The sequence below is a fragment of the Chamaea fasciata genome, unplaced genomic scaffold (genome assembly GCF_029207755.1).
Source record: "Chamaea fasciata isolate MVZ Bird 193981 ecotype frontalis unplaced genomic scaffold, bChaFas1.0.hap1 SCAF_6, whole genome shotgun sequence".
NCBI lineage: Eukaryota > Metazoa > Chordata > Aves > Passeriformes > Sylviidae > Chamaea > Chamaea fasciata.
The window spans coordinates 18258822-18273295 of NW_027094091.1; the positions used below are offsets into that span (position 1 = coordinate 18258822).

General features: G+C 42.0%; 1 protein-coding gene across 1 annotated transcript in view; it reads left to right on the forward strand.

Annotated features, from left to right (window-relative positions):
* The window catches only part of RBPJ (recombination signal binding protein for immunoglobulin kappa J region), a 144807-nt gene continuing 130333 nt past the window's right edge, over window positions 1-14474 (forward strand). Inside the window, exon 1 of the mRNA XM_066185572.1 lies at window positions 1-58. The gene's annotated coding sequence lies outside the window, so the exon portion shown is untranslated. The remainder of the gene's footprint in view (window positions 59-14474) is intronic.

A 14474-nucleotide genomic window follows, 5' to 3' on the forward strand; every position in this document is an offset into this window, starting at 1 on the left:
TGTAAGAAGTTTCCCTTTGCTTCAATCCTTTGGAATCACAGAAGAGATACAGATAAAGGTAAAAATATGATTTTTTAATTGTGCCACCAGTTTCATTTGAATGATGCTGATGGCAGTTTGTGATTCATTCGTGAAGGGTCACATCCTTTGGGAACTACTTGGATTATGATCTGTATGCCCTGTTGGATCCTACAAACTCTAAGGATGTCTTTATCCCACTTCATGACTTCAGTCACTCTGGCCATCCTTTTCCAGGAATATCCCTGCGATGGCATGGTCTAGCTAAAGTTCTGATCTCTAAGTCTCAGAAGAGCAAAAGATGTTTTGTTCCTATTATTTTCTGTCTTCCAAGATAAAATAAGTTGGCATGCAACTCTCTGTTGAAACTGCCATGAATCTTCACAACCAGGTTCTAATTCTAGCCCTTAATCTGTGGAAAGTTTCTCATCTCCTAGATGATTTTTTCTACCTATGTTTGCAGGCAGACAGTTCCGGTACCAGAAATGTCCATGTTAAGTATTCTGCTAGTAGTACAGAAATGCATAACCAGTTTCATTCCAAAGAGACATTTAGGACTGCCTTGCTTAGGAACATGGCTCTTAGGGGAAATATCTACAACAGATAGGAGGCTTCAACCACTTAATTCTTTCAGGATTCAGCAATTTTGTCTCCTCTGCAGTTTTTGAAATAAATCAAGGAAAAAAATTGTAGTTCCTACTTACAGTATGGCGATCTCCTTCACTCTGTCCTGAAATAGATCCCAAGTCGGGCTATCAGATCCCAACCATGTGAAAATAACTTCTGACATTTTCAAGACTGTGTTCTGGGTAAATAGCCTCCTTTGTGTATGAAATGCTTATGAAATCATAGCTCTACTGTGTACAAGAAGTTTGATAATATTTAAGTCTGCATTGCTAATTTTACCTGGGTGGATACAGGAGTCATATCCTCTGTTCTGTAGTGTTAAAGTGTTGACCATCCTGTTACCATTAAACTTCTCTTCCTGAAACACGGCAGGGGCCAGCCCTTAAAATCATCTGCATATTCCAAGTGTGTATTCTTTATGGACAGCTTCTTATGAATATTTCTGTGTTGAATGCTAACTGTTATGTTGAAAGTTTTCCTCATCATGGTAATGACTTTACCATCTTGTATCATTGTAGAAAACATCACAGTGATACTTCACATACAATGAGGAATATATACACTTACATTGGCAGCTTCTGGATATCAGGGGAAATATTATGTTTACTACAATGTTGCTGTATATTTGCTGTTGTAGAAAGTGACAGGGAGTTTCTGAAGAGGAATTATGCACAGGAAAGGATATCCTTGCCTCAAATGAAGTGAAAGCATAATCCCACAAGCCTTCTCTGAATGTCAGGCATCTGTCTAGTGTTCTTTCACTGTTTGCATTTCATTGATCACAAGGGTCATCAAGAATCCTTGCCAGGATTATGTTAATTCTAGTTGGACCCCCAGTTCCCAATCTGAGGTCTTTCCATTGTTTCTTCACAGATGTGCTGTCTCAAAAGCCATCATATCACAAAATGACAGACTGTACACTGGAAATGACACTTGGAGGTCATCTAATCCAATTCCCTGCTCAAAGCAGGGCTAACTCCAGAGTCAGAGCAAGGTGCTAAGGATTATTTGGTGTGAAGGTGTTTGAGGATTATGTGCTGTCTTGTAGCTAGTTCCTCAATCTTAGATAAGATTGTCTCTGGGAACACTGCAGCGTCAGTACCTATTTATCCGAAGTGTTGGTGGAAGTATCATCGTGTGTTGTGTTGGTGCAAAGCTTGTTAGAATATACCAGGGAATATGGTATTGGTATCTCTGGACTTAACACGCCTGCCCTGGAGAGGGAGCCGTCCTTATTCAAGGATTCACCTTTGTCCTTTTCTGTGCATTACTTAGAATACATAATAAACGAGTGCTAGAGTAAGTCTCTATTCTCTCTTGAGGGCACCAGTGCTGGGATCTGGATGCCATTGACTGGATTCATCTGTCTTGCAAGGAGGCTCTATTCAGCCTGCAGTATTTTTAAGGAAGTGGAAAGTCATGGTGAAGTCTGAGTCTTTACCTGAGCAGGCCCTGTTCAATGAATGTTCTCATTCAAAGCAAAGAAAATCCAGAGAGCTCTATTTACTTTTCCCACTGCAGATGAAAGAATGGGGTCCTAGTGAAAGTGTGGATGGAACAGGCTTTCGAAGAAGTGTTTGAAGAGGAGAGGTGAGGAGCTATTTCTGGGTGAACTGGTCAGCCATACTCCCTTTTGAAGCCTCACTGACAGAAGGGCTTTGGCAGTGAGAAGGCAACCGTGCAGTGGGGCATGAGTGGTAGTCACACCTCTCTCCACCCAGCAAAGCAAGAGGCACAATCATGCTTGTGCAAACTCACCAGCAAAAAGGAACGGGGGCTGCTCAGCCCCGTCCAGTCCACAATAAGAAGAGAATCATCCCTCTAGTACTCCTCAAACAGTCCACACCATCTATTGCTCTTCAGCCTAGTCAGTATTTCTAGTTCTCTGAAGGAGGGCTACTAACATTTGGAAGGTCTCTACACACAAGGTCTTTCCAAACACTCCTCTCTTGTTTCCCTTCAGCCAGAAATCATTTTAGATGTGCCAGCTGGGACTCAAGCCCTGGGCTGATTCCAGCACCTGTGCCTAGTTTTATGTCAAAGTGAGCTGGCTGAGCCTGTGGGACATTACAGTGTGCTCTGATGTGGGTGGTGCTTGGAAAGGTGCTGCTGGACTTCTGCAAGGAGGTGGAAAGCAACAGTGTCAGAGCTGAGTGGTGGCAAAGCTGTGATTTCCATTTCCTTCTGATGTTTATTTCCTGGTGAGTGTGTGACATGTTTAAGAATATTTTTAATGCTTGTGGTAGTAGCAAGAAGTGATACACTAGTTGCTTTGCATGTTTCTTTTGTCTTAATGCTGCTAAAGATATAGTTACCCCTGCACTCCATAAGAACCCCCAAAACAGGGACTAGTCAGCTGGATAATTTCCTACTCTTAAGTTTCTAGATGTAGAGTGAAACTTTTCACTTAGCATTTTCTGTACTGCTTATTTTCCAGTGAAACACTTTTTCTTTTGATATAAAATATATGTTTCAGTCACTAGAGAACCCTGTCTTTGTATTCTTCATGTGCATTATTCTTACTACTAAACAAAGAAAAAGAAACAAAACCCCCAATACAAAGCAGTAACCTAAGTTCACAGCTGAAGAACGTAGACTTTCTTCCCAGGAAAAAGTTAAAAGGGAAGACAAATTGTATTTAATTCTGTTATGTAACCAAGAAAATTCTTTTAGAGAATAGTGCTGTTTCCCTCCTCAGAGGTACTGTATGTAACTAAGATAATTAATTGTACAGTTATTCACAACGAGGAACAAGGATGTTTCATTCACCTTGTATTACAAAAAGGAAAAAGAGGGTCCTCAATCTGTCAAGTGCAATGCAAATAAGAATTGAGGATTGTTTTTGAACACTGAAATTGGGGCAGAGATGGAAAGTTGTGGGATGAGGATTGTCTCACGTACATTGATGGCAACAGTGAAGAAAAAAATAAATGGTTTATTTGCAGTCCTCATTGTAGCTTTCAGTTAGAGCCTAGTTTATATTCAAAGTTCTTGCCAAACAATTGCTTTTGCCAGTTTCAGCCTTATTTATCAGCTTGGATTGACAAAATAAGCTGATATGTATAATAAGCCATGATGCAAGTCAGATGTCTAAATCTGGTTTTGCATAGGGAACAGATTGGGCTTTCCTAGCCTAATAAGCCAGAACTTGGTCTGTCAAGGGTATCTGTCATGAGGGACTAGAGAATTAGTGAAGTCTGACTCTTGCCTGTGGAGGCTGTTTTTAAGAGCAGTACTACTCTGTGACCACTAAAAGTGGACTGGCATCCTCTCAATGTCTTTCTTCAGCAGGGCTGCCTGTTTCACAGCTGTCTGCTATGGCTCCTTTTCTAGCAGCTTCCACATGACCAGCTGCTCTCAGGGAGTCCTCCTAGCACAACAGGGCTGAAGCTCAGGGAGTTAAATATTGTGCATCCTCTCAGGAGAGAAGAATCCTGAGCTATTGGGAGTTATATTTCTCTGGGTGGGTCTTTATGCACGGAGAGTTGTGCATGAATTCACAAGCCCAGGCAGAGTTGGCATCTGTATTTGTACCTGTATAAATTTGTATCTGTATCTGTATTTTCTCAGGTGTAAGTACTCACCTTTCTTCTACTACTCAGTGCTTTATAGACTGAAGAATTGAAGTACTCTTAAGTGGTTCTACTTGTCTCATGCAGATGAGGAATTATTGAGGAAATCAGGTGAGCTTAGATACCAGGCTCCCAAAACACCTGCTCTTGAGGAAACCAACTTGCACTGCAAGCAGTTCTGGTCACTGCCTGCAGTCCTCATCTTTGTGCACTGTCCCAAGTGACACCTTAGCTGTCAGCTGTTTGCTTCCCCTGATGTCTAGTGCAGGTATGCCAGGTGATTGTGTGCCTGTGAGGAACCTCTCAGCAGGCTTGTGATGCTCAGAGAACTTGGAGTCATAATTGCTTCTCAGATTTATCCCCTGAGTTGAATGAGCCTCAGTGGGGATGGGATGCTGTTCCCTCTCCTCCTTTACAGTCTATTCCTTGCTGTGGTCAGTTTATTCTTACACTGTTTCCTGGGTAACTAGGGTCTTGTCTCATCCAAACAGGGGGTTGCACCTGTACTTCCTGAAGACAATACTGGGCTCTTCTTTCTGAGGGAGATGGTTCATCATTCTCTTTTGTGGTGTGACAATAACTCCTCTGAACTTTGATGGCTGGGCTGAGATAGACATGCTGATAGTCCTGTTTCTGCTTAGAATCTACAGGACCCAGAAGTCCTTTGAGCAGGAGGCCTGTGTGCCTTTCAGGAAATATAGTTGCATACTGAGCCTAAGCAGACTGTCAGAGGCTTGCTGGGGTCACATGGAGAGAGTATGGCTGTGTGTAAGATCTCATGGTGAGTCAGCTTGCAGGTATATTGGGTTACCTGGTGGGGAGCTTGCTGCCAGGGTATTTGATGGTCTTTCCCTTGGCTGCAGCTTTTCTCTAGGCACATCTAACTGAACCTGCAACCAGCATGGGAGGTCATGGAGCAGAGGGATGCTACAGTACTACTGCAGGCACTGCCCTTCAAGAACATCATGAGAGCAAGGCATGTGCTAAAAGAGAGAAATCCAGCAAGTCTTTCTGCTAGGGTAGTGTGAAAGGTCTCATGAAGTAAACCCAAACTTTATGTTTTCCCTTTAGACATCAGCCTGTTCCTCAAAGGAATAGACCCACTTCAGAAGGATGGATTCACTGTATACAGAGAAGAAAAATATAAGGTCTTTAACTTGCTATCTACCTATTTATTAAACAAATACTTACTTTAAAAATCTGTAAGATGGCATGGTAACCTTATGATGACCCTACTAAGCTGCAGTATATATGGCTGCTTTGTGACAAGGTTTCTGCAGGCTGCTATCTTTTAGCATTAATTTACCTGGGCTCACTTCAGAACAAAAGAAGGCATATTTATTTAGTTTTTCAAAGTTAACAAACTAGCATTACTGGATGGACTGCCCTAGTATTTTCTTTGAAAATAATACATTTTTCGCTTTGTTTGTTATTTCTATTCCTGCCATACTAAATAATTTGCCTCAGGCTCCAGTTCGGTAGAGCACTTATGTGCTTGGTACCTTCAGTAGGACTTATGCATGCGTTTAAATTCAGAATTGTTAACCTGAGAATTGACTGAATTGTGGCCTCAGTGGTAATGCTTTTCATGGCAGTGTAGATCCCATCTTCCCAATGGCCAGTAGATGGGGCAAGTAGGCCTCCTTATCCTTATGGTCAAATTTTTTGGGGTTTTTTTTTTGAATGCAAAGTTAAAATGTAGCTGTTGTTGGCTCTTAGTTCAGTACTCTAGTTTGAAGGCTCTTTACCTTTGTACTGTAAGGGTAAATTACGAGCTTTGACGTAACCACACTATTTTCTTTACAAACATGTGTCGTAAACAATCATTCTGTTCCTTGAAATTCTGAGATTTAAAATTATGTTCCTTTCTTTACACAGGCATGAAAACAAACCTTTTGAAGGTTTTGTTGTGCAAAGATATGGAAAGGTGTGTTCCCTCCCCAAAACTAGCCAATAGCTAGGTGTTTACAACGCTCATGGGGATGCAAAGGATCCAAGTTTTAGTCCCTGATAGTCTTCCATGTGCCTGTAGAGTGCACCAATGACAAGATCACCTTACTTGCCTTTTGGTAATCAATTCTCTCCTGCAAAAGCTGTTGTCACTTTTACACATTTATTGATGCACCAGTCTTGTACAGACTACATGTGTGGCCATGGTTGCCAGCCACGTCTGCTCTCTGCCCACACTTCTTGCTTCCTGTTAACACTTTTTGTTATGTACTTACCTAAAGAGAGGGTGATCCTCTGAATACTGCTGTGTAAAAGGAGTAAGAGCTTTTTCTTGAACACATAGGTGCACATAGGAATAGTGAGTCCTCAGTTTCCTTTTAGCCACAATCACACTTCTGTTTGTTGTTCATCATATCAGCTCCTAAAGTATGCTCTACTTTGTCCCCACTTCTTGGAGCTCAGCTTGGTAGTGTGAATCCTGGAGCAGGCTGTGTTCTTACAGGCAGTGGAATGCAGGTGCAGGAACTGTTTTCTGCATTACACTGAAGCAAACAACTCCTCAGGTACAGGGTCCAGGGATGATGAGGAGCTTCTGCTTTTTACATGGACCAGATATGGTTTGCCTAGTTGAGTGTAGCTTGCCCTTGTGGAAGCAGCTCCTATTGTTCAGCCTTGAATAAAAGGTAGGGATGTTTCTGTTCTGTTTTATTTTAGAGTGGGGCAAACCACCTGAGATAGTTCAGTGGGGCTATGAAGAAACCTGTATCTATACTAAACTGGCCAGGTAAAACCAGCATGTTAAAATTAAAGAAAACAGTTTGGATAAAGATTTAAAAAACAAAAAAAAAAACACCCTCCTTCTCCCCAGCTCTTTCTCCTCAAATTTTCAAAAGCTGAAATGGAGGAATTGATGTGAGCCTTCCTTCTCAGATGTATAGGGAGACCTTCAGCTGCTGGGCTTTAGTTTAACACAGGGGTCTGTGAGTGCCACCATCTGTCATTATCTGTTTGTGATATCCAAAACTTCTCTGAGTGGGACAGAGCACAGAGGAATTCCTGGCTGGATTGGCATGACTTTCTACTCTTTCTTGAAGCTGTTGCATGGTTAAATCTAAGATGGGTAACACTGAGTGCAGAGGGGTGTACAAGGCTTAAGCTAGTGTAAATTGAGAGCAGCTCTTCTGCAGACAATGAAAGTAACCAAACTCTACAGACATCTAAACCGGTAAGAGTCTGGTTCACCTTCTCCAAAAGTGCACTGTACTTAGAATAATATACTTAGAATCTAGGCATTACCTTAACCTATTCCATATTTTGAAGAAGCAATGTGTGTTGTCTGTTTCAAAGTTTGCTCCAGCTTCTCTCTCTTTTGTGGCTTCAGGATGCCCTCAGACCTCATCTCTTAACACTGCCCCCTATGTGGTGAGCAGCATGATTCAGACAGGAGATCGTGCAGACAAATTTCCCACAGGCTGTGGTAGTCCTGCTTTCTTACTTTCCATTCAGTCCTCCGACAGTCCTACAGCAAAAATTTCTTTGACTTCTGCCATATCTACCTTTGCCTTCGAATAGTTTTATTGGCTTACTGTATTTTGAATGAAATGTGAGTTCCTCAGTGCTTTTCCAGCCAGTGTTTGCATTTTGTTCATTGTGTATGTCTTGACTGTCCGGCACCCTTTGACTTCCTTGTGGTCCTCCTCTATTTATAATTTTCTTCGTGTCCTTCACTGTTACCAAAGAGATGTTCTCCTCATAAGCAGTGTTATGAACTCTCAAAGCCTCTGCTTCCACTTTACTTCATGCCTTCCCTGAAGAGCTGGTCATTCCTCTCTAATTTTTTCTGGTTGGTGATATGGAAAGAACTGATTTAAAATAAACATATTGCTCCTGGGGCAGGTATAAAACATGGCTCAGACTGCACAGGCTCCTCAGGAACATGAGTTTTGACACAAATACCTCATGAGGCAGCTGGAAACACCTACAGCATGTGGTGTTTTAGAGTAAACCAACTGTTCAGTGACATGCTGGCCTCTGAGGAAAGCTATGCATGCTGTTAGCCAGAGGTATCTCACGAGGACTGAGAGTCCGTCTGCTATTTGGCTCCTTGCAGACAGCAGCTGTTCCACAAGAAGGTGAAACATGCAATAAGTGACTGCATTTACTTGAAGCAAATCAGAGCTCAAGTAAAGGCAGTGGTCCAGCCAAGTATGTTTACTGCTCTGGGAATGCTTTTGTGCTGATGCAGATCTTTCACCCAAAATCTCTGGACATTTTGAAAACATTAAGAAAGATGGGCTAATGCCTGTGTTTGCAGATGTATTTGAGCCATATAGCCTACACAGAGTTTGGTACTGCTGTGGCTGCATGGCCAACCATTTCCTTAACTGCATAGATGGTTTCTGCAGCTGGTACCAAGCTCATGCTGCTGCAGTTACATTGGTAACAGGACCTGAGCAGGCCGCTGCGTTGCTAGCTCAGGTAGGTACACGTGAGCTATGGTCTCTTGAATATAAAAATATATTTGTCCTGTTTTTAGGAGGCAAGAAGATCTATGACCTGGACTGAAGACAAAAGATCAGTCCCAAAGATGCATTTCTCTTTTCTACTGCTGCTTTTGAGGGGAGAGAAATGCGAAAAGTGAAATATTGTGTAGATTGTCACTAGTGAGAGTAGGTTCATGCTAGGTTGTGTCATGTCCACCTGCTGAGTGAATTTTCAGATAATGTCTAATGCAGGAAAATGTCCTGTGACCCAGAAGGGAGAGAAGGGACTCCCAGAAGGGAGTCTCTTTCATGTGTGTGCATATTTTCCTCATGGACCAGCGGATACATCTTTGGATGCTTCTTCTGAGATGCAGAGGTCACTTGTTAATCTGCAATGGCATACAGAAATCAAGGCTGTGTCTTTAGCCAGCAGGAGGGTGTTAATGGAAGGATTTCATGTTGTTTTTCTAGAAAAGAATATGCTCCCAAATAAATATCACCTGCTTCTGAGTATGGTCCAGGGGTTTGGCGATGAGTTAAGAGCCAGAAGAACTGCACTGCCCTGAACAATTTCCAGCAGAGCCCTGGAGGCTGATGGCTCCAGAATGATTGGAGGATGGCTCTTCCTTGCCAAACTATCCCCGGACAACTGGAGTGAGTGGCTCCTCCCTGATGGTCTAGTGGTCCTCTTCTCATGTTTCCTCAACATACAAAGGGGGCAATCTCTGAAAATTCTTGGAATAGACAACCAGTTCCTTCCAACTTCCTCACATTTTACTGAGAAACTTGCTTGTTCCCTTCTTGTTTGCTTAGCTCACTCCTGGTGGTTTTCTGCAGACATTTCTCCCAGGTGACCTTGCTAGAATCACAGTGAAACAGAAGGCACTGCCCATGTTCTACTCTGAGTCCCTTAACTACAAAATGTTTTCAGTTTGTGGAGAGGGTTTTTTCCTCTCTCTTTCATTCTCTCTGCTCCTTGGCTTCCCACAGTGACAGCCATATCTGTTTGATTTGAGAGAAGCTTTGCATGTGCTATGAGTGGCTCCTTCTGCTAACAATTTGTCCTCTGGAGCCTGTTGCTGCACAGTATAAATAAATTTCACCGTTTAGTACTTTCCCATTTTGTTCCCCTGCTGCTGGCAGTGAGTTGACCTACCCTGTTTTGTTTTTCAAATTTATCTTTCTTTGTCCTTCTTATATGAGACAAAGTCACAAGATTAAATTAACAAAGATGCATTATTGATGCATACTTTTTTGTTGTTGTTGTTTTGTCCTGCACTGAAAGTTCTGCTTAAAATGGGAATTAAAATGCAGATTACATTCTGGAATAGTATTCAATTGGGTCTTAGGATGAGGAATAAGACTTCATCCCACTTTAAAAAGTCTAATGGTGTGTGCTGAATAGATACAGGCTCCATATAAAAAGCATTTTTCCGTCATTCTGCCACATAAACTCAGTGTTTTTATAAGCAGTGTTCATTTGGCCCATTCCATGCATGTATGCTGCTAGAATGACCAGGATGTTTAGCACATCAGACCTTGCCTTGCAGTGGTGAATGTAGGTACTGGAAGTTCTCCAGTTGTAGTACTATGCATGCCCCTGCAACATCCAGCTCAGAATATGGTAAATATTTAGAGTGGCTGAGCCCAGTGTGGGCTCTGTGCTGTTTTAACTAGATTGTTCCTCCTGCTTTAAAGCTGGCTTAGGCATTTATCCACCACACCAGAATCACTGTGGAGTACATGTGCCCCTAATTGGGTATGATGAAGGCCACAGTCATGTTTTCCATGGTTCCAAGCCTAAAGCTTAGAGCACTTGAGGTTGTTTTTACTGCATGAATGTGACTACATGTGGATTTTAATATAGAGAAAAACATACTGTGACCAGTTAATGAAGTCAGTAAAGTGGTTACATTTGCTTACTTTCTCGGAAATTATCATAATTCCTGTCTTTCTTGGGGTGAATAAAAGAAATCTATCAATCTAGACAATATTATTTTTGTCTATTTTTGTATCTTATTATAGCATAAGCAGGTTTTGAATAATATAAATCAAGAGATTTTTGTTTTCTCTTCCACTGGTGACTTCTAAGCAAAGAAGGGCATCACCATGCACAGGGTAAAAAAAGCAAAGAGAAACTAACCCATCACCATTTGCATTTTACAAACCAGTTCTTTTAAAAATACTTGAAGGAGGGGAAATTTGTCACCTTAACATTGCAAATTATGTGAAACCAGTATGTCCTCCCACCACAGCATATGTTTGTGGTGGGTAGGCGGGGGAGATGCAGGGAAGAGGTGATGGTATAAAAATACCTTGTAAAAACAAATGTTTGGCTAGGGGAGAGAGTTTGTCACTTCAGCTAGACTAGAGGGGGAAACCAGACAGACAGGGGGCGGATGGGGGCGTGGGGGGAGGAACTTAAGTTCAGTGAGGTAAATGACAGTGTCTCAGAAATAGCAGTCAACTAATTAGCTGGAAAAGATCAGATATTATACAAGAAGGTAACCCACAAAGTTAAGGATTAAAAACCTATTTAAACGAACAATTAAGACCTTAGGGGCGTTAAGCATGTGACAAATACCAAGCAGAAGGGTGACAGCTAGAAACCCCAAGATAAAGCACACAGTCTTGCTAGCAGCCACTCTTCCTGCGCTTTCATGAAGTGAGAATTAGGATTTTTCTCAATTATCCTTCTAATAAGCATGCTAAGACAAATACAGACCAGGGGCTTTATACAGAAACATAACTGCAGCTTTGTAATGCACTGCTAGCAGGCTCTCTCCCTCCACATGCCATATGGAACAGTTTGTACACTCCACAGCATGTACCGTGCAAATGTGAGCAGACACCAACATGACCACCCATAGCGGCAGCCACAGTGGAAAATGACAGTTGCCTTGTCATGCTCCTGAGCAGTTTGTGTGCTGTGGTGGGAGACTGACATCCCCACATCATGGGACCTGGAGGATGCAGGAGCCGGTGGGAGGGAGGGCCAGGAGGAACAACACTCAATGCCCTACAGTTCCAGCTGGAAGTAGTAGCTGTCTGAGTCTGGTTCCTATCTATGATAATTATACTTTTAATTTGGTTTTAATTGGCTTGCTTCAGTGGACAAGCAGGTGTCCAGCTCAAGGAAGAGTGGGTGAGTGTGTGAGAAAGAGATCTGAGGAGAGAGCAGGCTGGTGAGGTGCTCTTTATATCTGCCGATCTGTTACCCACGTGTATCCTGTTTTATGGACTGCTTCAGATGATGATTTCCTTTCTACTTATTCCCTGTTGCTTTAATCTAGGGAAATTTGAAAGCGATTTGAATGGTCATCTCTGAATGGTCATCTCTATGAAGAGAAGGTATTTTGCTAAATCAGACAAAACCTGCCCACCTGCTTCCTCTCTTCTTTCACTTGGAAGTATGTCTTTCTCCTGCCTCAGTGGGTGACTTTTGGGGGTAGGTCAACCTCCTCCCCCATGGTGTGGGACCTGCAGGGTATTATAGCTGAGTGAGCAAGGCTCTGTTGCTGAGAGGGCTTATGCCAACTAACTCTGTGCTGACAGAGTGGCCGATGGGGCTTCCAAGTGACAGGCATGGGGCTGTTGTAAGTGCAGGCCAGGTTTCAAGGGTGGCATAAGCTGTGGAAGCTCCTTGGTTCTCAGTTTGCAGTCAAGAACAGAAGAAGATTCAGCTCTCTTCTTCTCCTCCTCTGACCTAAAACATATTGCTGAGGTCTGTTCTTCAGGGTGAAACTTTCCACTAGTAGGTGTTCACACAAATTTGGCTATATCTGGCTACCTTCATATGTTGGTGTACAGTCATTTCATACTTATATTCCTCTGAAAAAGTGTGTATTTTCCCTCTTCAACAAATTTCAAAGAAAATACGCCAACAAAACATTGATAGAGAAATTTTGCATGCTTCAGTCAGGAAACCGAAACCTAGAATACCTTCTGAGCCCCTGTCTGTGCAGCTGTGTGTTGCTTTGTCCTTCAGGGCTGACTTAGGGTAGCTGTGAGGATTAGTAGTCTGAGTTCCCTGACTTACATGCATGTAATATTAATGAAATATTTTGGTGGAAATCTAGCTTTTACATTTCAGATTTGTTTCATTGCTCCAGTTGGTGGATTGAAACTGCCATCACAGCAGCTGCCTGAATATCATGTAACACAACATGCCTTGATGCCTTGTCAGATTTCAGTGTTTGCTCGCACGGAACAGTCCCAAGCATTGTGTTGGTTTTTCGACAAAGGTCTAGAGTTAGTGAAATAGAGAGGATCTTTTTTCCTTCCCTTTCTCACAACCCCCCAAGTTCTCATGCCTTTCCACAATCCCTTTCACTGATTTAGTGATCCACCCTTTACTGTGCCAGTGCTTGCACTGTGATAAGCAATGGAGTACAGAAAGCCTTTGCAGATGCTTCTGCATGTGGCTTCCTGAATATACTGAGGTCTTCCTGCATATAGTGAGCAGGTAACCCTGTAATAACTGAAGAGTACAACAGTCAAAGCTATGAGGTTTACAATTAGTCAAGAACTTTTTTTGCTGGGGATCTTAACACTAAATCCTAAAGCATTTCATGGAAATTCAGTACTTGTGATGCAACTCCTTGGGGAGTTTCTTATGTGTAGAATGCAATTTCTGATAAAAAGGAAAGACAAGTATATTGTAGGGTGTTCAATAACCTGTTCATTAGGTGATCACTGAGATGTACAAGACCAAGTTGTAAGTTCTCTGGATGAATAAGAAGAAACAGAAATATCAATTAATCTTTCCAGTACTGTAGATAAGTGTCTTAACTGTCAGGCTTTTGAGGAGGATGCATGAGTCTGATTTTTGTGGCTTCTTTGTGTGAAAACTCTCAGTCTTTTTCCAGTTCTAAAATTCCTCTTTTTCTTTTTTGCTGGTACTAAAAATTCATGGTTTTGCAAAATTAAAACCTTGTTATCCAGCCAGATAGAATAATAAAAGTTGTAGGTGTCTTGTGAACGTGAAGCAAAGAGGAAGAAAATGTGTTAATTTATTGGCTTTCTGTGAGAGGAAAGTCTGGGCTTCATTTAAAAGTCAAATGTAAATATCTTTTTTCTAACTTTGGCTTGTGACAGTTCAAGATTTGACATATTCTCATTTTTCCTAGCAAGCTGCTAAGGCTTCAGACCAACTTGATGGAAACATACCTTTGACAGATGACAGCAGGATTTCATGAGTGATTTCTATCTCAAGGCGACTGCCCCTTCTCCACAGCCAGCAAGTAGCAATAGCGTTTTAAAAGAAGGATGTCAGAGAGCAGCTTGGTTTTCTCAGTTGTCATCATTATTTGTTTCTCTCCTGGCCAAACCACCAGAAGCAGGTTAAGGATGACACAAACTAGCAACAAATCATGGGGTGGAGGACAGAGCATGTGACAATGACCTGGCTATGGTGCAAACATTTGAGCTACGTTTCGAAAGCCTGGATTTGTGTTCAGCAGAGTTCATGAGTGAAAAATAAAAGTCTCTGACGATAACAATCAACAACCTCAATCTCATTAGTGTCTACTCTTCAGAGAAGAGGCTGGAGTGGATCCCATCAAGCTGTGATTTGGTTCAGTGCACTGGGGAAGGTTCCTAGAAGCATTACCCCAGCTTCTTTACACTGTGCACTGAAGGGAAAAAAACAACATTTGGCAATTTGTTGTCAATATTTGTATAACTCCTGATGCCACTAAAACTGCATATGTAGGCTTTAAACTAACAAAAACAAAGCCATGGCCAAGCTGGAGAGCTGGATTTGTTTCCATGCACAATTAGGTTTATTTGTTTAGGTCTCATTTTATTTGCTTTCAGATGACTC